Raw genomic sequence first — 23,232 nt, forward strand, 5'->3', positions numbered from 1 at the left:
TATTCCAAAAGATGTTTCGACCATTGTGTCCATTTCTAAGTGGGATAATACAAATAGTAGATGCTAAACCTTCTCTTTGTTGGTTCCTTTCCCTTTTCTACTCTTGAAATGACAGGCTAAGAGGAGAAAAGGAAACAAAAGCCAGTGTCTCCCTGTCATTGTTGGCATAAGAATACTGGCTACTGGGGACATCCATACATAGAACATGTACAAGCATTTTGTGGTAATTGTAGAGATGCCAGCCTCCCACGCCCACAGTATGTATTTACAGTGAACCGACATTGCTTCCCTCAATGCAAAACACAACTTTTTCTAAATATGACTTTTGAATTGGGGTGTGCGCCTTGCGGGTCAAGTTTTTATGTTACAATTGCACCACAGCAACTTGCCTCTAGTGGGAGCTGTATCTCTGATTAGTGCGTGCTCTTCCCGCTCTTTTACCAGGATGTAAACCAGCACAGTGAACAGATAGCAACTCAGAGGAGCACCCCGTCTCTGTTAGTGTACTGACGTATAAAATTGAGATAAAAATGCATGTAGCCTGTGTTAGGTTAAACTGCCGTATCAACCGGAGCGGTGTATGACCACATTTAACACAGGTGTGTGGATGTAAACCTGCAGGGAGGAGCTAAGGACTGGCGGGGCTACCACTGCTAGCGTTGGCCACACTTGGCAAATCAATTAACATTGTTTACCTGCAGACAATAAAAACTAAATATACTCAATTGTGACAGCTTCCAGAGTGTGTTTTCTTACCTTTGGACTAGTCTGAAATGTGTGTTTAACGGACTAGGAACATGATGCCACTGTGTTGTGATGCCTTACTGCAACAAGCTATGCATTAAAGAAAAAGCATTGTACGTTGTAGAGAGAGAGCTTAGTAACATCAATACAGTCGTTAGTTTGAGCTCAGTTCGGGTTGATGTTTTTGAGCTGTGCTTTTCAGTCCTTTTCAAGATAAGCTGGAGAATACTTTGAAACTCTGAATGGCTGTAATTAACTTCTTGTACATTTTACAACCTCCGCAGCTGATAAGGTTGATTGGTATTAGCGGCTCTTTGTTAATGAACAAGCTTGTTGACCATCTTTACATTGACCCCTTTTCTCTGTCTGTAGTGCAAGCTAAAGCACCTCACTGCCCCTTCCCTCCGGGATTATAAATAGGACTATAAGAGAAATCTGTTGTGTCCCTGTTACTATATAAAGACTCACTTCTTTTGCATTTTTTCATGGTAATGTAGAGTGAGAAGAAAGCACTTACATGCAGCTTAACTAGGCTGAGACCAGAAGAGTCCCTGAAATACAATAGAACGCTCACATTATAAACTGAATTAGCTTATTAGAGTTCTGTGTTGCTTTCCCAGAGCAAACGCTGAGAACAGGACACAGAAATCTGGTTATTTTCAGAGCAGGCAGCTGAGTCATGTTACGTACACAGGACACATTGATTAGTTGGCCTTATTAAATCACAGAGGAAGAGTGCTGGAGTAGTACAGTTATGTAAGCGGTGCTCGTCAGTGTTGTGAATTGAAAAGGGAAAGACAAAATGGACAAAGAAGTGCAGTGAGTGAAAATGTCTTCCTCGGTTAGGTAATGGCCTGACAAGAGACGGAGAGACGCACAAATATGGAGCAGTGGTTTGAATGCTCGAGTGAATTAAATGGACTAGTAGATGAAATACAATACTGGGTGGTGTTAGAGGGGGGGAGGTGTGGCAGAAATACTATAAACGCATAACTATGTAATCCAATGCAGTACAAAAACAAAACAGAGTACAACGTCTGGAGTGAAAGTTACGTCACAATCTGCTGAAGCAATTTAGATAAAAATCACTCAGCGAGCTGATGGAATGCTGTGAGGGCTTCCTGATGGGTTAATCAACACATCATCTTCAAGTGCCTTACTTAAAACCATTTTTTTCCCATTAAGACCTCAATGGTTCAAGGTAGCCTGTTTATATGCAGACCTTAAATGATTATAAGGATCATTATTCATCCATGTAAGCATTGTTGACAAACATTACATACATTAAAGATCGTCTCTTGGAAAGAGGTCAGAACTTGATATTCTGATGAGGTTTGCGTCAATGGTTGGTGTTAGCTTACAGCGCGGTCCGAATTGAACTTTTGTCTTGATAGCCAAGGTCACGGGTCAACGAACCCAAAATACTGGCCAAACCTATTTTTCACCTTTCAAAACAATAAATTTTAATTTTTGTGTCACACATACACAATCATTTCAGTGCATTTCACTAAGATAAGGTTTTATGTTGAAGTTCTTATTGATTGGTAATCAATTGAAGCCTAAATAAAATCTCAGAAAGTGACTTTTAAGTGTACCATAAAAGTAAATTTGAAGATGTTGTAACCTCCATTTCTCACTAAACTTTCTGTTTGCATGTCCTCCTGCTGTTTTGTTCTCCCTTTTCTTCTGTGGCAATGTATTTTAGTTAGGATTGTTAGCTGACACTTTGTAAATACTGCCACCTACGAGCTATTTAGGTAACCTAACAGTAACGTTAGCAGGCAGCGGGCCAGTTGCAGCAGGGTATCTGGACTCCTGTGTGTGTTTGTGTGTATCAGTGTTTCAACCTGTCCCCGTGTAGCTCCGACATGGGGACAGCAGAGAGGCAGGAGAGAAAAGCTGCAGCTACTCCACAGCACGGTAAAAACTCTGCATAGTTTTTAAATTACAGAGCTTTTCTGGCACAAACGGCCATGTTGGGGATAGGCCTCTAACATTTACTCACCAAATGGAAAAACCTGCCTGCCCAAATGTGAGCAGGATTTGGTACCCTGATTCAGGTTTTATAGACATAACATCACTCACTCTCCACAACTGACAATGGATATTACAAATGTACTAGTCAAAATGATCAGAAGAATGTCTGCCTCTAACAGCTCCGGCAGCAGAGAGCAGCAGGAGCTGACCCAAGGCTTTTTAAAAAGGCAGATGACCAACAATGACGACTCACCTACTCCGCATAATTGAGGAGTGTGGCATGGTGGTGCAATGGTTAAGTCTTAATATAGCAAACTACTTACAGCCTTCAGGTGACTTTTCATGCTTGTTGTACCACCATGGTAGGCCAGTTTCAAATTGCATATTTGGCACACTGCCTTTGTCTTGTCTTGACTTAATTTAAAGTGTTCCCACACAGCTGAGTCTTCTGCATTTTGTCTTCCCTTTAACGGCCAAGGTGAAATGAAGTGTGACGTTCACTGACTGATGTGAGCAGAGGAATATCAGGTACCCCCCCCCCCCCCCCCCCCCCCCCAAAATAACCCATGAATATTCGAATCCCAAAATTAATAGCCGATTATTTGGGTCCAGCCCTAATACACGAGCGTTTCCCTGAATTTATCCTCGTTTGTACACTATTAAGCTGTTGGGTTTGTAGTGCAGAGACAATTTGTGCGTTTAAGTCGTTGCTCTACAACAACCTGCTTTGTTCTGCAAGACAAAACTGTGGAAATGTGTGAAAGTCGTTTCTCTGAAACCCGTTCGGCATTAATCATCTATCATGGTCTGATAGACGATTAACGCTTTACGAAAACGACTTTCAGAGAAGACTTCTTTTTCCGTGTGCCGTTTATATCCGCAATGTAAACATATTTCTAGGTCCATAATATCCTGGAATAACGCCTGATTATCTGAGGAGCCTCAGTTCAACAAGTTACACAGCGGCTTCACTTCAGCGCTGTGAGTCCAAGAGACAAACTGATTTACTCAAAATGAACGAGAATTAACTGAACCAGAATTCATCCTGATGCAGATTCATGAATAGTAAAACATCAATATTTGTCAGGCCTGTCTTCAAGAGGAGAAGAAAACAACTTTTATACAATATCCTTCACTTGTGATGCGCTTCAGGTTGTCAGTGAATCTAAACGCTGATTGACACAGCGTAAAGCTGATTAGTGGCTCACAGTCAAATGTTTGATCTGTAATACATTGCTATTGATATGCTTTCATGCAGGTATCTTTTTATCAAGTCAAATACATCATAGTCAGAAATCCATTGAGGGTAATCGGTATGTTAAAAGTGGATGAAGGTTCTTCTAGTTTTCACTGTCCACACAGACTTTGTTTTCCTGCGTTCACCTGAGCTTGCTGATACCTTATTGGTCAATACAGCTCGGACTACGAATGTACTACAAACTGAAACAAGAACTCTTCACATGCTGGAAATCCAAATTGTGTACACATTCTGCATTTCTCCATAGAATCTTTAAGTAGAGATCCCTGTGGCGTTGGTAAGGTGGAAGAGTTTTTAAAAAAATGCTGTGTGTTTGTTTTTTCTAAAGTATGTAGGTTTACTTTATAATTAGTGTTCTTGTTTCAAGAGAAAACAGAACAGTTTCATGAGCTTTCAAGATTTATGTGAACAAACCGGTTTAGTGGAATACATCATATCAGAAGCTCTCTCTCTGTCACAGACACACACACACACACACACACACACAGTTGACAGCAGTCACATGGTGTGTGTGGCAACCCCAGGGGTCAAGTTCAACATTGTGAAGAATGTGTCTGTGCCGGGTGGCCCCTCCCCCTCTTTACCCACAAGGCTTTGAAGTTTACAGACCTGCGGCCCCTCTGCTGCAGAGACCGAGGGTTATTATCTGTGGCCTGCAGCTCCTGTGAGCAGGCTTTTTAGCATATAGCCGTATAAATGAGAGGCACTGGGTTGTTATAAGATATTCTAAAGATGCATCATCCGTGATATTTTCTTATTCTTGTTTATGAGTTTGTCGTTATTATGTCCCCTCTGTTGTGCCATAGAAAACTACAAATGTTACAGAGAAAGGAGATAAAAGCTGTGTTTCTTTGGCTGAGCAAAAAAGTTGTTTAATTTTGAAAAGAAAAAAAAGATTTTGGGGAAACACGCATGATGTTGGCTGTTTCAAATCATCAGGCTTTGAAATGTGCTGAACCGAATTGACTACAATTTAAACCTTTTTTCACCCTACATGGGATTAGGGTTGACACGGTAACAAAATTTGTACAATACGCAAAAAAAAAATATATATATTGTTTCCATACCATGAGCCTCTAAAATCCCAGGGGCCTAATTTTGAGTGATTTCTTGTTTCTAATGACCAAATATTGCAGGCAAACTCTTGTACACTGAATATGTCGGCAACCTTTTTTCACCTAAATCTGCCACGAGTTGCAGAGAGAGCACTGTTTTAATTGCACAAAAACATCGGCAAGGTATTTGTGCAGATGTATCAATCAGACGATTTCCATTGATTTTACTTCTTACTTTTTATCAGCTGTTTTCTGGTCGCCACTTTCTTTCGACTCACAGTAGCGCTCACTTCTACAACTCCATGCTTGGCTTCAGGCCTCTGTTTGAGATGATGTGTTGAAGCAGCTGTGTTTTTCTCTTTTATTTACAACAGACTTGAGATAAATCTCACTGTGGTTTTGCTCTCGGTTGACCACTACAGAACTGCACCACTTCCAGATTCCTGTGTAGCCTTTTTTTTTTTGGGAATGAACTCTTCGACCTTACAGCCATGTGAGTTTGAATTTAAGTGAGGTTATTTGGACTCAAAGTGTGAGTCTGTTAAAGTCTTCATGATAGAGAGAGACTGCTGACTATGCAGCGCTGCATTACCTCGTTGTTTAGTCCTTTAGCCTTTGCGATGTCAATATCAAGGCTTGAGTCTTGCTGGTGTTGCTTTGTGCTTTCTTGGTAACTAATTCATGTCTTTGTTTATTGAAGGGCTAACCTGAATGCTTCAGAGTTTGGAAGTTTCCAATGTTGTCTAAACCATTCGACTGCAGGAGTCTTGTTTAGAATATTATGCATTGCCATCTTTGACTCACACACCTTCAGAGCCAATATTTACTACATTTGGATTGAATTGGCTACATTAAGCATGTGTGTGTGTGGAGAAGGTATATTTTTGCTAGTAAAACCTGCAGTGCACATTCTGCTTTAGTTTAGGATTGAGTGCACTTTCTACACCACTGAGCCACTGGATCATGAGACTGTGCATGGACACATCCTCACAGTCATGGTTTGAGATCAGGAACATTCCAGTACAGAGAAACAGTGTGCGTGTTATTGTCAATGCGGGTGACACAAATACCAATGCAACTTGGTTTATAGGCACACCTTACTCTGGCAGAGTGTTTGAATCTGTCTTTAGTATTTTGAAAACCACACTTTTTGGCCCAGAATATATACCCTCTCATTTTAACAACTGCAAACAGGATATTGCACGTTACATAATTAGCATTATATTACATATTATATTAAGACATTTTGAATCTTATTTAATACATTTCTACTCACAAAAGCATCTTAAAATGTTGATCATGTCAAACCATTTTGGTGCAGATGTACACATTTCTAACTATTATAACCTGAGAAGTCTCACAGTTACTCCTCTGATACAGTGATGGAAATGTTGTTAGCTGCTGCAGCTCCCTCCAACATCCTCCTGTGCTCATTTTTTAGTAGCATTAATTAAAATAGTTTTTGCCTTTTCTGCAAAATCTTAACTAAATCCTTTTCTACAAATGGATGCTGGTGTCTTAAATCAGATTAAAAATGTAAAAATTAGTAAATCAAAGAGGAAAGACTACTTTTGCTTTCCGTCCAATGGAAACTCTCCAATACTGTTGGTGTCTGTCACTCTGTTGCTTAAAAGAAACATACACGGGACAGTGGGCATTCTGCATGATGACCTGCCAACACAGGAACGCCATGGGTCACAGGCACGCCGTGAGCAGCATGGGTGCAGATGATTCTGTTATGTGAACAGCTAAACTGGTGGTGTGGCCCTTTGCAGTATTGTTTTCATCAAACATGTTTGGTTTTGCCACCATTGAGAATTTGTGGGATGAGGCTGTTCATAGATAATGGAAATGTAGTATTTGAACATCACATTGCCGTAGATTTGACTTTTTTGGCTGCACAACTTTTTTCACATCTTTTCTCCCTCACGAGGTCATAATCATGCATTTACAGAAAACAGTGGTATATTGTTCTGTAAATAAACCTTGTTGAGTGCTCTTTTGATTGAAAGACTCCTATATTAAAGTTAAAGAGTGACCGGAGGAGTCGAGCAGCGCGACTCGCAAGCTAGGAGTCACAACTTTCCCTGCAGGCTGAGAGCTCAACTACCGTACTGTAGCTAGTAGAAGTGCAAACTCCTGAACGTGAAAAAAGACGGGACATTAAGAGCGACACAGCTGCACAGAAACTGGACTGGACATATAAATCGTCACGTAGGAAAACAGTTTACATTTTTTACAAGAGATCAAAACAGGGTGCCTCTTATATACCGGTGCGACTTATATTCCGGATTTTACGGTAATCACCAATGACTCTTCTTGGCCATCTAAGATAGTATTTGAAATTTGCTTAGTAAAATGATTACTAATACCTTTGTTGTGACTTATTTTCTTTGTTGAAGTAGACAGTATATGTTGTGTTGTAGATTTTTGCCTGTGTAGAGCCAGATTAATAGTAAGCAGCCTGACGTACGAGTTGAACTTGTATGTTAAACAGGCTTTGTCAAAGCTGAAGTCAGAGGCACTAGTTGGGTCAAAGTGTTGCTTTGGGTGGTCTGCGTCTCTTAACTGGATCCTGTCTTCATGTTAATGATCCCGTCTGTGCGGAGGAAGTGTGTCCACTGATAGCTGAAGATCTGTGAACTGACCTGCTGTTATCTTTGCATGCCTGCTACCTCTGTTCCCGTTTACTGTGTTTTCCCATCAGAAGGCGTCAAAGGTTAACTGCTAGTTGGATGGGTATCCTCAAGAATATTTTGGTCAAGTTAATAGGTTAGGCCACATGTACACTTGGCTAATGGGGTCTTTAGCTTGCAGTCAGAGGGAAAGAAACCAAACCCGCTAGACAAATCTCACTAAGGATAGTCCTTCAGAGAGGCGACAAAGTCAACTGTGCACTGTCAGATGATAATCTTTAGTGTGGTTGTAAAACAAGCACAATGCAAAGACCAAGCACCCAACTGTGATGTTTGAGGATTGCTTGCAGCCAAAGATCACGTTCCTGCTAGTCAGAGGAGAGTGTGTGCTAGTCCATAGCTAGCTTGGTTTGCTGGTTTATTCAGGCTGATATCCTGCCTGTCAGTGTGGAGAGGGACAAGTGATTTGCAAAACTAATTCTGTACTCAAAGCTTTGAAAACATTGTGCCACTGGCAGCCAGTCAGAATTTGAGGATGAGTAAAAGTCAAGCCAGCCGGCAACTGTCAAACAACTTATGCTAATTAGATAGGAATTCTTACTGCTGAATTCTACATTAGAAAAGCACAGTAGTTTGTACCTTTTATTTTTTGCTTGTGTTTTCAGTTGTGGAAGGGAAAATGTTAAACAGTCTGCAGCATGTTTCTTCTGTGATTGTCTTGCTCATTTGTAGTCACTGTGTAGAAAAAATAACTACATATATTAAAATTCCTTGAATCAACATGACCTCACAGACACCAAAGCTGCCGTGAGCAAGAGAGACAGCTTGGTGGTCCAGTAGCATACAGGTTAAGGGTTAATAAGTGGTAAATGAAGACGTAATTTCATAATTGATTTAACAGCGATTACACTCTGCTGAGCTAATAAACATGCCTACAGCTCCACTCAAAGTAGGAGGGTTTTGTTAGTATGCAGCGCTCCTCATGCTGCCCGCTGTGTGTCTCTTTAGTCCTCTCAGACCTGCAGCTCTTCACAGCCACGATACACTAACCGTTACAATTCATAGATCGCCAACTACTAACTCCTTTGGGCGTCTTATTAGTATGCACAAGATATGGTGTCTGCTACACACTGACACAGGAGAGAGACAGTAATGTCACCCCATCACTATATTTTCATTTGGTACCTACCTGCGGGAGCTCTACAGTACTGCACAATGACTGACACTCAGAAATATCCCACACACAGTAACATAAAATCTAAAAGTCCTGTATCTGTGCATACAGACACAATGCATTTCAGCTGCATTGTGATGGTAATTGAGATTAAATAATGTATTTTCTATAATATATATTTGGGAAAATCTTTCTCATTAAGCCATGTGTTACTAGTATTTAGAATAACTTAGTATGTGTTTAGTGTTTTTTCCAGTACCAGCATTGTGTGCACGTTGGTAATTAAATGAAAGAGAGTTCATCAATTTTGATCCCAAGGGTTAGTGTTTTTTTTTTGCTCAGGTATTGATTATTTAATTTGTACTAGTTTATATTGAAGTGTAAAATCTGATTTTGTGAAAACCATATTTTCTAATAAATTTAAATGGAAATTTGACTCAATAGCACAGCAAGCTGTTTTCTCAGCCCTACTTTTATTCAATTATGCAGAGCATTGCCAAGCATCGTCATGCGTTTCCTATCATTTGGTCTTTGTCAATACCTAGCCCTGACCCCAAACAAGCTCTCCTTGACTGTGGTTTTGTATTCTACTATAAGGCAGGCTCGTAGCCCTGCATTTTTCCTCATAAGAGAGAGAAAAAGCTCAGGTGATTTAGCCCCAGCTAATTGATGTGGGGTGTTAGCAGAGCTCTGATGTATTGATTGCATTATTATCAGGTAAAGCTGGGGCTCAGCGCTGCTTAGAAAATGAGGTGTTTATCTGAAATGTAGAATTAAATCTGGAACATATTGGATTGGCTTTAGCTCGTCTGTTATGGCTTTGTAAGAGTCAGTATGAAAGGCAGACTGTTCTAATAGTGGGTCGTTATTATAGTGATATGAATCATGATTATGATTTGGCATTAGTGTTGATTGAGAGATCTACGAGGAAAACGTGTGTTTTGGTATTTTGGAAGACCATTTGTGACATTTTAAAATCTAGAAATTATTTTGACAGACATGATATGATATAAAAAAATATACAGAGGAAAAATGTAAGACATGTTGTCTGCTTTAGTCTCCCTCACTGGTTGGGTGAAACTATTGAAACTGAAATGAAACCAGCTGCACTGCAGTGTTTTTGTTGAACCAGCAACACACCTGGAGCTGGTTTGCTCAATCTTTTGGGGTTTATACTCAATATTTCTGGCCCTGAAGGAATATGCACCTCTGTGGCCTTGAAGACATGGTGAGCATTTTTAAAATATGAATGGGCAATAATATAAAGGTTTGACCAAATCCGTTTGCATACTGTGTGCTGTTGGGTAGTGTTGAGGCCACATTGTGATCCCAGATACCCTGTGCCGTCATACCATCGAGTTTCAACCGCACTGTCTCGCTTTCCTTTTCTATCACCCCCTTTTTTCCCACCACTGCTATTCATTCTGAGACAAGGTGGTAACATTTACTTTGCACAACAGCCCACGACTTTGTCTTTGTAAATCTTGATGTGGACCTTTGGACACGCTGTGAAGGAGGATGGTTATACCCACATCACGTGGGTGCAGTGCAATCCAAAAACAGCATCAACAGAAGGCAACTTGGCACTACTACTCCAATTGTTTGTGATTGTTTTTATTTTTAATTGTCCACATTTGAAACATTCAAAATGCTGCAGCATAAACATAGTATGTTGTGTATGGCCGATCTCAAGGGTCAGTATCTGGGATTATCAAAGCTCTTTTAAATTGATGGTTAGTGATCTTTAGTCTACTATAAAGTATGGACGTTGCTAGCAACTTATTTGACTCTTGATTAAACGCATATGTGGCTAACGTTTGCAGTGCTAGCATCGCCGGCCTTCCTTCAGGTTAACGTCCACATGTACTGGTCATGCATTGAGTACCAGTTTAACACGAAACAGCCTACGTAAAACTTGATCTCTGTTTTCTAGATCAAAATACTGCCAGACCCGTCCACGCTACGAGATGTTATCGGTCTACTGCTGGTTTACATCCAGGTAGTAGAGCGAGGAGTGAAGGCCGAAACCACTTCTGGTCTTTCCTGTTTTATGAACCATTGTGATCTGGGTATGTTGAGAATTTGAACTAAACTTTAAGCTCTCCCATTAACTTTAATTAAACGGGCTGTGCAGGGTGTACAAGAAGTCTGGCAGATGTTCCAGTTGTCTCAATAAGTAAAAGTAATTTTCCATATGTGCCATGCAAAGGTGTGTTGCCTTTTCACCTGGTTGAATGATTTTTTTTTCTCCACAGTTTTCCCTTTTAATCTACCCGGTTCATTTATAAACTGCAGTGCATCACCGTTTCCCTTTGTACTTTATACACTCAAGTGTGTTTGTGTACATCTTTGCCTGTTGGCATGTTAACTGATTACAGTAGAGATACAAGTTGCAGCTGTTTATATTTCAATTTTCTTCAAAGAGATAATTATCTCGGCAGCCTTGTGCTGCTTAGAAACTCCATTCCTACCACGGCAGAGCTGTGTCCTCCAGCGAGCCCTCTGCAACCTTCAACACTTCAGTGTTTTTCTGGCCACACCCAACTACTCCTGCTTTCTTTGTGGTAACATTATCGCTCCCTTTGCTCTGCAGCCTCTGTAGAGAGAGAGGCAGCAGAGCCAGGAGGAAGGGAAACAGAGGAATCAAGGGAAAGAACGACTAAAAAGAGAAAAAAAAAAATCAAGGTCAGAGAAAATGGGGAGGGAAGCAGTGAGCGGGTAGATGGAGCCTAGCAAAAGAGTCTTAATGTTCAGTGATTTCAAGGCCACTCAACAGGATTATGCAATCTGGCAACACTCTGACGCAACCTCAATCTGCAGCCTTAATAATTACCACAGCATTGAACTGCAGTTAAGCTGAACTTTGTGGCTTCATGAAGGCAGTGCTGATTGCAGCATTTCTTACAGTTCTTTGTTTTAACTTTATTAGGTGTGCTTTTCTGATGGAAAACTGTTGTACTCATACTAACAGGAGAAAGCATAGTCAAAACAACACATAGTTTGAGTTCACAGCATTAGTCAGGTATAACATTACATTTTGATGACTATTATCTCTATAGGTGCAGATAGCAGTGTGTTGTTGCACAAATTCAGTTAGTGCTTCCTGCCTTAAATGTGGTGTGCATTGAAATCAGCTGTTAATGTGCCCAGCAGAGTTTTGTTGTCAGCATACACCAGGGTTGGAAATGAACTTTTTCGCCTACCTGCTTACTGTGACTCAAAATACGCCTCGGTGCCACCTGCCACTTTATTTTAACCATCAGATCAAGTAACAGGCAACACCTTATGAAGGGAGATGTTTCAACTGACATGCTCTTTGTCTTGCTGAAAAAAATCCACCCGACAAATACTTTTTTAAATGTTTTTTTTTGTAGTTACGGGTGCTGATTTCCAACTATGGCACACACTGTACTAGATTTTAATATTTGATACATATTAACAAAATCACAGATAGCTTGGGTTATTGTGTATCAAAGTAGTTGCTGCTGATTCATTTTTTCTGGTTAATCGTCTCATTTGGGTTGTAGTGCACATGCATGATAAAAAGATCCTGTCCCACTAACTAACCAATATGACATGAATATTATTCTGCTAAGATGCTCAGAACGCTCCTTCCTTAAAAACAAGTGTATTAAAGAATACAAGATAATCAGACATTCACAAACGAGTTCTGACCACCATCCTGTCAGACATGGTGCTGCAGAAACATACAGTATGTGCCGATACAAACTGTTTTTTTATCACTATTGCTGATAGGGATGTGTGCTCGTTTAGTCGACCAAATGGTTAAAAATAACCACCCTTGCTAGTCAGCACCATCATTACTAATCAGTTAAATTAATAATTAGTATTTTTACATGTTGGCAATCAATGCCGGTCAAATGTTATGCTGAAATTGCAACGCAGCCACCCACCACTAGCCGGGGCTGTAACCAAAGACTGGTTGTAGCCCCTGTTAATGGCCGTGTTCTCCCTGGCACGTGGACGTTAACCTGCAGGGCGGACTGAAGGCTGGGGATGCTAGCACTGTTCAGCAAACCAAATGACTGTTTGCTTTATGTTTTCAAACGTTTAGACTGGTCGGTTAGTCAGAATTTAAAGTTATGTTCAACCGACTTGGAAATAAGTCGCCTGGGAACGTCCGTTTTGTTGCTAATATTGCTTGGTGAATGTAGTGGTGTAGCTGTGACATTCATCCAGTAGGTGCTGTCAGAGAATCTTAACAGAAATACTTTGGTTTTCTTTCGATTGATCTATTTCTAAAGCCCCTGACAGAGTTTCCTTCCTCTTCTTTGTTGCAGGTTCTGAGCTGATGGTACAAGGCCCTGACTGAACATAGTGGTGGTGCATACAGACTTACTGCTGTGGTAAGTGTCAACCTACAGCCGGATATGACTGTAAAATGTTTCTACCTCAATGTCAACAAAATAACTCATGCAGAAACGGTTTCAAGAATCAAGTCATGAACAGTTGATGTATAACACTCACAAGGAAAGGTGATCTTTGATTTTGCACCACACTAACAGTAAAACAAACACATCTGAATCAACCAAACCAAACAAGGCATCTTTCACAACTCCCTCACTTGATTGTTGTTGGTGCCACTGCTTCCCCACATTCCCCACAAACCCTATTGCTTCCTGTATCCCTTCCCCTCCCTGGTGTCTTATTTTACTGAAGGCGGGGACTTTAGCTCTTAACCACAGAAAGTTTGAGACCTGTTGTCGGGTCTCCACTGGAAGAAACAGTACACTCTTCCTGTTTTGAACTCTTCTGAAGTCCTGCAGATTTCCTGTGAACTCTTACCAGCAGTGCACAATGCAAAACTGGACCCTGATACGCCTTCAGTCTCCATGGTGATGGTGGTGTTTGTTACGCTTGGATGCCCTGGGACTTTCTTTCTGTTTGACATACTGACATTGTTCATTTTGTTCTGTGGAACCACGTTTCTGTGCTGTGACAGTCTTGTTCCTGTTGCCACCATTTTTTGCAACTCGCTGTGTTACTGTCTGGTCGGTTTTATTGGGAGGCTTTGTGTTCCTTGCTGTGAAACCTTGAGCTGGGATGGCTTATTCCAATCTTGACGCCATTACTCAGTACCATAGCTGTTATGTCATCCATTGTGTTATTAGCATGAGTAGGCTTAAAACACTCCTACATGTTCCTCATTCTAAAACCAGACAGAAACCCAAAACCAAGTCATTGTGCATGAATTCCAGGAAATAATATTCTATTGTGATATTAATGTGCAACAGATGGATAAACCTAATCGGTGGGAAAAGAACAGTTATGTCACAGAAACAAATTAGTCTCTGTGTCGTTGTGTGATTTCATCCTCAAGTGCTGTTTCGTGTGTTTTCGTGCCGAGGACGGCATGCAGCTCTGATTGCTCTGGAGTTCTGGAGTCGCTCTGTACTGAGAATTTGCTGACTTTGAAATGGCGCTCTTCAGGCCAAGAGTTTAAGACAAACAAGACACCCAATTTGTTTGTGCCCTGCAGAAACATTTCACCCCTAACTCTATGTTTAATTTCACACAGACTCTTTGTGTTGTTTCCACAATGTAAAATGTCTTTCACGACCCCAGGACTGAGACAAAATGGCAACAATTAACGAACACGGGGGAGATTTTGGAGACGTTTGGCATATCGCCAAATCTCTCCGGAATTACCAAACGTCTTTTTCGGCAACATGGCTTCAGATTGAAGGACACAGTTTTTCTTGTTATTTATGCAGTTGGGTGGAACACCGGGTTTCTCTCACAAGGCTGTTGTACGACAGAGGAGAAGAAAGAAGTCTTTGTTTAAACCGAATCAGCCCACAGTATTGATTCATTGCAGCAGTTTGCCTAGATATTAGCTTGTATGCTATGTGGCCTCCATTCTATGCCCCCGTTCTCAAAATACACCACAAATATGTTAGACACTTCTCCCCTAGTGGGTCCTTACACCGAGCCAGAAATTCCACACCTCTTGCTGAGGGCTTGTCCTTGGTTAAACTTGATGCTCAAAGGCCTGTTTAGTCTGAGGAAAGGATCATAGAAGTATGGAGAGGCAGAGAAGTGAGATTTAAATACAGATACAGCATGGATGATGAAGCGTGAGATTAGGCCTGCCACTGTCCTATTTTCATTTGTCTACGGCTCTGGCTGACATGCAGGATTCTTTAACTTGGTGTAGGGTGAGAGTGGTGGAATAAAGCAGTCTCTGTTAACAAGAAATAATATCCAACAGCACTGATGGTCAGGTGAATTTGACTTTATGTATCTTTGGCATTCTGCTTCAATTTGGTGTTACTTGTGTGCAAAGTCGTGAACCTTTGACATTGTGGGAAATAGCAATTCATTTAAATGGATTGTTTGCAGTAAATTGCCTCATGGGGATAGAGTTATTTTATGCAAACATCTTGCTTAAAGTTACACCTCTGTTGTTGCCTTTCTGCATTGTTGCCTAAAGCAAGCACACTCGACAGTGTTGACCTCTCCAGGAAAGGAGAGCCGAAGAGTCTTTAAAGAGGAAGCTTTTGCATTGTGTGAGCTGAATCACTCCACAAAGAAGCATGGTTTGCACACAGTATTGAAGGAATACTCAAAGGTACTATTTCACCAGCCACAGAAACTTACCAAACATCCCTGCAAGGCCTCCCTCAAGCGCCACAGAATATCAATGTGGGAAAACCTTTAAAAAAGCCACTTTCTGGTGTTGGTGTGCCCTTAAACATATAATGTCCTCTTCATGAAATGTATACATGCAGGGCAGGGCCGTGTCCAAATCTTTAACTATTATTGGCTATTGGCCTTGCCAGAGGAGGTGGGACTTAAGTTAAAATCCACCACTCAGGCTGTGTTGCAACAGGCAGCTCATAGTTTTCAGTTTGTTTGCAATTTTTAAAATACTTTAAATTGTGACTTTGGACAAACTTCTTTTTTGAATCCTTGAAGAATTAAGATTTTTATGTTGCCTTTATCTTGGTAAATAATAATATGTGGTATGCTCCTTATTCATGTGCATGCACACAAACACCCCCTGAACATGTCAGTGCCCCAGTTGGGCACACCCCTGATGCTGGATAAAACCAATTTTACTATTTCATCTTGACATTTTTTCTTGTTTGACTTTTACTTTGACAGGGAGATGAATACTAAACGTACAGTTGTTTCAGATAGCCTGACAATGCAATGCTGTAGAAGACAATATTAAAATATAGATCATTTGTAGAAAACCATTAATATGTAATGCTTGGATAGACAGATACGATTTCTAGTGGAATTTATTTGCATAAATATATTTTGGTAGTTTAAAGTAAAGGAAGCATTAAAAAAAGGTGCTGATGCCTACATTTCTCAATGTGTGCATACCTCCTGCCCAACCTTTTTACTTGGACACCTATTGAGTTACTCATAGCCACCTCGAAGAATTACAACCAACTACCCAGTCTAAGAGCTTGCTCATGACTCATCCATGAACTGCACAGAGGGTAACCTTATGAATGCGCTTAAATTAACCTGTATTTGTTTTCCTCTTTATATAAAAAAAAGTGTGGTGCTGCCAGGTCTCAGAGTGCTTCCTCTGTAACACCAAACTGAAGCTCCACACCTCACATCCACCCACAGTGGCCCAATACCCCAAGCTGTCAATAAACTGGCTCACACTGTTTGTCTGTGGCAAAACCGCCAAAACCTCAGTCTGTTCCTTGAAATAGATGCAAGCCTGGTTGTTATGTCAGAGTATGTGGATTAACAGCTTACTACGATAAAACCCCGCCAAACAACTGTTGGTATAATGGCTTTAAGTCTTGTTTTCAAAATGTTAGGCAAGTAGACACTCTGGTATGGTATACATGTATTAGAACCGACTGCAGCAGGATGTAAAAGTATAAAAATCTTGAAAATATAATTTGATAAAGAGTTAGATCCCGGTGTTAATTTCTAACAGTGTTATGGTTGGTGGTCAACTGAAGCTCCTGAGTTATTACAAATTGTGACAACAGAGTTTTAAAGCTAGCTATTAAATTCAACATTTTTAACATAGATATTTATATCAAATATATCCCCCACATGTTAATGAGGAATTCCTTTCTGAAAAAGAGTGAAGTCAAACTCCCTCTAGGTTTGTTGTTCTCTGCTCTGTGTTCATACGGGACAGGACGGAGCTTCATTCATGCACGTACGTTTCAGAGGCTCAAACATGCTTCAATCACATGAACCCCTCACTAGTCAACCGTTAGTCCCTGCCACCACATGGGGGAAGAGAGATGGCCCCGCCCACTGGAGGACGCTAAGTAGAGGCAAAGCGGTGGACTTTTGTTGTAAGAGTAGAATTTAAGGAGAGCCAACAGACTTTCCAATCCAAAGAAAAGACATTTGATATAAAATACATCAATGAAATTAGAACCGACTCACCTTTCGGCTGCATATCTGCATGGAGATCAGTCGTAGAAGCGGCTGCACTCGGTCGGAACAGGAAGGGAGGGGTGGGGGAGGAGGGGAAGCGGTGAGCTGAAGGGATAGCCTTGTTTTGGTTTGAGAGACTGCTGCTAAAGTGCGACATCTACTGGACATCTACTCTGAAAGTCACAGTATACCTTTAACCACTTTGCAAGTTTTTCATTTGGTAGAAGAAGCTGCTGTTGGACAAACTGATTTGTTTTTATGGTGAAATGTGAAAGAAAACATCGTTAATGTGGAAGTCTTACACCGTCTGTGTGAAAGATCAGCAACATGCAAACTGCTGATCTGTTAGTGCAGACAGAAGGGGTAAATAGGATAGAGTAAGAAACGTTCCAGTGAATTATAAAGAAGAAGGGCTAACAGTAGTAATTTATATACATCAGACTACATGGACCATATCTAAAAACAGACATGAAGAAATAAGAAGTGATACACATAATCTATCTGAATCAGTATTTGCCTAAATTGTTCTTTGAAACGTTGGTATCGATATCAGCCGGGATTTTCACATCTGTGCATCTCTACTGTTTATTCAAAACGAGCTTTATTAGCCAAGAATGTAAACACGTGATAGCAAATTCAAATATTGCTTTGTTTCTGTTTTTGTAAATCTCAGCATTAAAAACAGCTAAATAAGAACAACAAAGCCTGACAAAGTCATCCCTACATCTCATGATTTTCTCATGAAACTTCACAATAATCTCCACTGATAGACTGTGGACAGATATGGATTTACACTGCACCCTGACTGGTTTACAGATGTATTTAACCACAGGGTGATCATTAGTCTGGATGCTTATCTTTGTAGTACACGTCTACCTGTGGCTGTTTTCAATGTGACATCTGGTCCCATTACGAGAACTGGAAAACAAGCCGTACTACGACTACGACTGGATCCCTATATGTGCAAAGAGACTCGACCTTCTAAAGAGCTTCTTGAAGTCATTGGGCTTGTGACTTTGGCGAGTTCTTCTAATCCCAGCCGACACGTCAGCTCTCAGTGAGATAACCACCTCTGATTCAGTGGACCTCACTGACCTGCTGCATTCAGACGGACACGAGCTGCCTAGAGCAGGTTTAACTGCCCGTCAAGCGAAGCTAGCTGGCAAGGCCTACGTGCTACCATCTGTCAGCGACAGACAGCTAGCCTTCCTGACCTCACATAGGCCATTTGAGACAGAGCCAGGCTTGCCGATGCAATCTGTCACTTTGAGAGCTCAGTAACTCGGGTGAGGGAGAAAGGAGAGCGTCATGCATTTCTTTAGACAATGCACCTTCACAACTGCACTGGTATTTAAAAAAACCTGTGTTCATGCTGCTTTTATCTAATGGTTTAGCTTGGTTAACCGTAGTTTATAGTATTCCATATAAATCTATCTAAGTTTGGATTAATACAACACAAACCCAAAAACTGAATCCAACAAAACAAGAAAAAACATTTTATGTTCACATGCCACTCTTTATAATACTTGGCATGCAAACATTTGACATATAAGATGAAGCCTCAGCGAGCTTTAAAACCTGAATCGCTCATGAGTGGCATAGCCCGCAGCGTGTGAATGGCTTCTTTGTTTACGATGTAAAATAAACGTTAGGATATTCAGCGACCTGCACTTTATTTTTTAAAGGTTTTTTGTGGGGCTTTTTATGCCTTTATCCAGATAGGACAGGGTAGAGTCAGAAATCGGGGAGAGAGAGAGAGAGAGTGTGGAAGGACATACGGGAAAGGAGCCACAGGTTGGATTCGAGCCCGGGCTGTCCGCTTGGAGGAGTACAGCCTCCATACACAGGGTGCGCCTACTAACCACTAGCCTACCGACGCCACCCTGCACTTCTTTTTTTAATCACTAAAACGGTTGTTATATCAAGGTTTCATGTTTGCACACATGCAGTTCTTTAATACAGCTTAAAGCTGAACACACATGAGCCATGGTTCATGCTGGCGTACAGTAAACAATCAGTTTTCCTTCACAGTGTACTGTGCCGGGTTGTGGCTGCAGAATAATTGAGAATCTGATTATCATATGTGACTCTGACTGGGTACACGACAATTGGAAGCATTTTGGGGTGAGAGACTATGAAAAATAACAGCTCTATATCCTCCGGTGGCTGAATTTCGTGCTGTTGCTCTCTGAAAATAGACCCACACTGTCAGCTCTCAGACGGAGCCTTTAAATAGGAATGAGCCCCATTTCCACCTGCATAGTCGACTGAGAGCAGCAGCCATCACAGCTCGGGTCTGCTTTAGTTATTGATGCAGAAATGTCTTCAAAGAACATGAAACAGACATGGCGTGTGTTATTGTCACAGACAGGGAGGGACAAAAGAAAACACACTGTCACACCACACACACATCAGTGTGGTGTGACAGTTTGTCGGTTTCCCCCTGCTTTAGTTTCAGGGGATGCACCTGCCATAAAAAAAAAATACTTTTCACACATGCGGCCTGTGATGGTAACATGATGTGTTCAGACTGATACAGAAAAGACAACAATTTTACATGGTTCACTTATGAAATGCCTTCCTCCTATTTCAACGGCAGAGAAATTATTCACTGTATATATTTAAACACAGGATTTTGTGATTTCAAAATAAGACTATGTCAGTGACACAGTTGGAAGCATTTTTAAAGATTGAATTCAGAGAAATAGGGCCAGGTTTATATCTCAGCCGGTATGCTTTTTAAAGTATTGTTTCTGTTGGCTGATATATGACGAGGACTGTCAGTGTTAACACTGATAAAACAGTGTTGCTTTTGATGTATTTAGAGGGAAAAAGTAGGACATACAGAACCTTCACTGTAAGTCCATAACTATCCCAAAATGATATCCAGTATAGCCTAGCCCATGTTGGATGTTTTTCTGGGATGAGTTTTGAATTAGTCATAAAATCACATCAAACTTAAGATTTGTATTGATTATGTACTTGGAAAATGTCCTCTGAAAAATGTCCTCTGTGTGACTTATTGTCACATACTTGAAACACAATAAGAGTCACAGGCATAACTTATAATCAGTTCATAATGGCCTGTAGTAATGACAAGTTGGTCATGTTGTAATCTGTAATCATACAAGGCCATCAGGTCATCAAGGTACTATAATAGATTCATACGTGGAATGGTAACTGGACTTGTGCTTGGATAGCTTCTTTTGACTACTGGAAGCGCCTTTTACACTGCAGGTCACACTTAATCATGTATACCCGAATAGCACAGGCTGCTATGTAAAGTGTCCTTCAGTTTTAACTAATCCCATTCATACACTTTCACACACTGCTGACGCAGCAGTGGGAGGAACCTGGGGTTCAGTGTCTCGCCCACATGTTCGAAGCCCCACCTTTTGTTAAGATATGACCGACTCTTCTTCTGTTGTATGTGGATTCACTGTGCATTCTGATTAGTTAGTAGCTTTTATAAATCCAAGGCAAGAGCAGGGGGTTGATCTTAAAGAGGCAAGCCATCACGTACAAAGGGCTCCCCAAGATGGAGTCTTGCACTTTGATTACTTTTTTGCCTTTATGTCAATGCAGTGTTATTGTACGTATTTGAGCATCAACAAATGAGCAGAGAAGAACAGACGGGCAGGCAGACAACATGAAGAGGTTTCAGTACATGCACAAAGATTGTAGTGGCTAGGACACAAACATCACAGGGAATTGTCCTGAATAAATCCTGCTGTGTTCACACATCGGCTAACCCTGGCTTCATGTGGACATTTTACTAGGGGGCTGGCAGGAAAAATTCTGGATAAATTGAGGTGAACATTTTGGCTGTTTGTGTTCACACTACATGCAGCCTACTCCGAACATTTCATGAAGTTGTTTGTGGGCTGAAGTAGTATAGGGCACATACCTAACCTCAAATGGTACATGACTTACAGTTATATGTGGCTTTATGTTTAACTATAAGGCCTACAGTTGTAAATGCAATGTATGTTCAGGCAGTGCAAACAGACATGCCTCATCTCCTTGAAAGACAAAAAAAATGTGTCATCCAGTTTGGCCTTAAGTTCTGCATTAACATCACAGCAGCAATGATGCCGGGAGAAGGCTTGATTGATGTGGAGTAAAACGTGTTGTGACAGGAAGTGGAATGTGGCAGCATATTGAACAGGTGTAGTTTATTTTTATCACACTTCTTTGAGTGAGCTAAAGCCTTTGATTGGATGTTTCATTAGCCTGTGTTTGACTTAATAAATTATGTATGCCGGCCGATAACCCGGGGCAAATATGATTTACTTAGCCATATTGATTTCATATTGTGACCGACAGAACCTTCCTCGCTCTCATCAATACGAATTCATGTCATGGTTAGCAAACAGGTTATATGCCGTCTGGATTCAATTGCCATGTCTTGATTTTCTTTTGCTGTTGATTGATTGTCTTTGTGGGTCTCTCTCTCTCCCCCTCACCCCCTCTCTCATTGTGCTGGGACCTGTTAAGAGTTACTGTAAAGGCCAGTTTGCAACTGGCAGCAGTCACAATGGGAGGAGGACAGAGAGAGAGAGAGAGAGAGAGAGAGGGGGGGGGGGGGAGGGGGGAAGAAATGCAGAGACAGAGATTCCCTTCTCTGCGCCCATCCCCCCTCTGCTCTCCCACACTGTCAACACAGAGGATCCTGCCTGCAGATGGTGGCTCAACAGCACCACTGCAGTGGGATGGTGGTGGCAGGGAACTACAGCTTTGTGTTTACAAACCCAGGCTGTTCTGTCCTCCCCTGGCTCTGCAGCTGTCAGATGGGATTTGAGCTGAGGGGTCTGGTGATTTGTGACTCAACAGTCTGCAGGTTTTTTATTTCAACCAAACACAACAGCAGGTCGTTTTATTTTTACTCCACCTCCCATCTTTTATTCAGTGTACTGATCATATCAGCTGCTTTTGTGTGATGGATTAATTACAATTAAACTACAGTGTGCATGCTCTACGTCCTAAATGTACCCTTTCATTGCTGCCATAGAGCAAGAAATAAACTCAATTGTTACTAAACTTCACAGTAAATTCACACATTTTATACGGCTAAATCAAATTTCATCAAGAGAAAATTACCAGGTCAGTCTGCTTATATTAACTCATGTATGGTGACTCAGTGATCGTTCTTGTTAAATGATGGTCTCTGTGAGGAACAAAGAGAAACACATTGGAATAAAGGCCCTGACAGACCAGGCAGACGGTAAAGAACTAGTTGCGATTAAGGCCGACTGGTGCGTCGCCTCACGTCGCCTCTTGTCTTGGCCAAAAAGTTTCACTAGAACACACCACAAAGACTACAATAGACGGCTCTGTGCATGCGTGAAAGGAAATAACTCCATGCCAGCAGGCAGCGGTAGTCCGTTGTTATGATACGAGAAGACCATTTTCATACCACTTTCGCGCACCACTTGTGTTATCGGTAGCCTACTAATGGAGAATAAGGTCTGATAAAAACTATAAATTGCCACTGGCGTTGTCAACCCTTGGTCTTTTGGTAGAAGAAGAAAAGAAGAGGCAGAGACGACAAATAAGAAGAAACCGCACTACATGGATGGCAGCATGCTCAAGGGGCTTTCCCGAACGTGTGTCGAGAGCGGAACACTCCGAACAGCCAATCAGAGTGATTCCTCTCACCAACCTTGCTGACCAATGCCAATTCCACCTGTCAATCAGCCAAAAAAAGGCAGACGGGGGCCGACGGGTAGCAAAACGGGTAACGCAAAAACTAGGGCAGCGAGCTGGACCGATGATGTCCTTTTTTTGTGGCAGGACATTAAGGATGAATCATTGATTCGAGGCTGTAGTTAATTGTCATATTTAAACGGTTGTTCTTATTATATTATAGCATTAGCGCATGCCACGTTATTTTCCTGTGGGCTGGTGTTTGTCAACAGGGCCGATATCGGACCAAACTAGCGTTTCTCTGGTTCATCCCCAATAAAGAAAGAAAACTCATTCTGGTTATTTTTTATA

At 41.2% G+C, this 23,232-nt stretch overlaps 2 protein-coding genes across 2 annotated transcripts in view; one reads left to right on the forward strand and one right to left on the reverse strand.

The window, feature by feature from the left end:
* Window positions 1-23,232, reverse strand: part of akr1a1b (aldo-keto reductase family 1, member A1b (aldehyde reductase)) — a 238,360-nt gene that overhangs the window by 132,790 nt on the left and 82,338 nt on the right. The gene's annotated exons all lie outside the window — the stretch shown is intronic.
* Window positions 1-23,232, forward strand: part of tbl1xr1a (TBL1X/Y related 1a) — a 36,891-nt gene that overhangs the window by 2,345 nt on the left and 11,314 nt on the right. Inside the window, exon 2 of the mRNA XM_061031072.1 lies at window positions 13,146-13,211. The gene's annotated coding sequence lies outside the window, so the exon portion shown is untranslated. The remainder of the gene's footprint in view (window positions 1-13,145; window positions 13,212-23,232) is intronic.

Source organism: Labrus mixtus, chromosome 3 (assembly GCF_963584025.1).
Source record: "Labrus mixtus chromosome 3, fLabMix1.1, whole genome shotgun sequence".
In the NCBI taxonomy this organism is placed as follows: domain Eukaryota; kingdom Metazoa; phylum Chordata; class Actinopteri; order Labriformes; family Labridae; genus Labrus; species Labrus mixtus.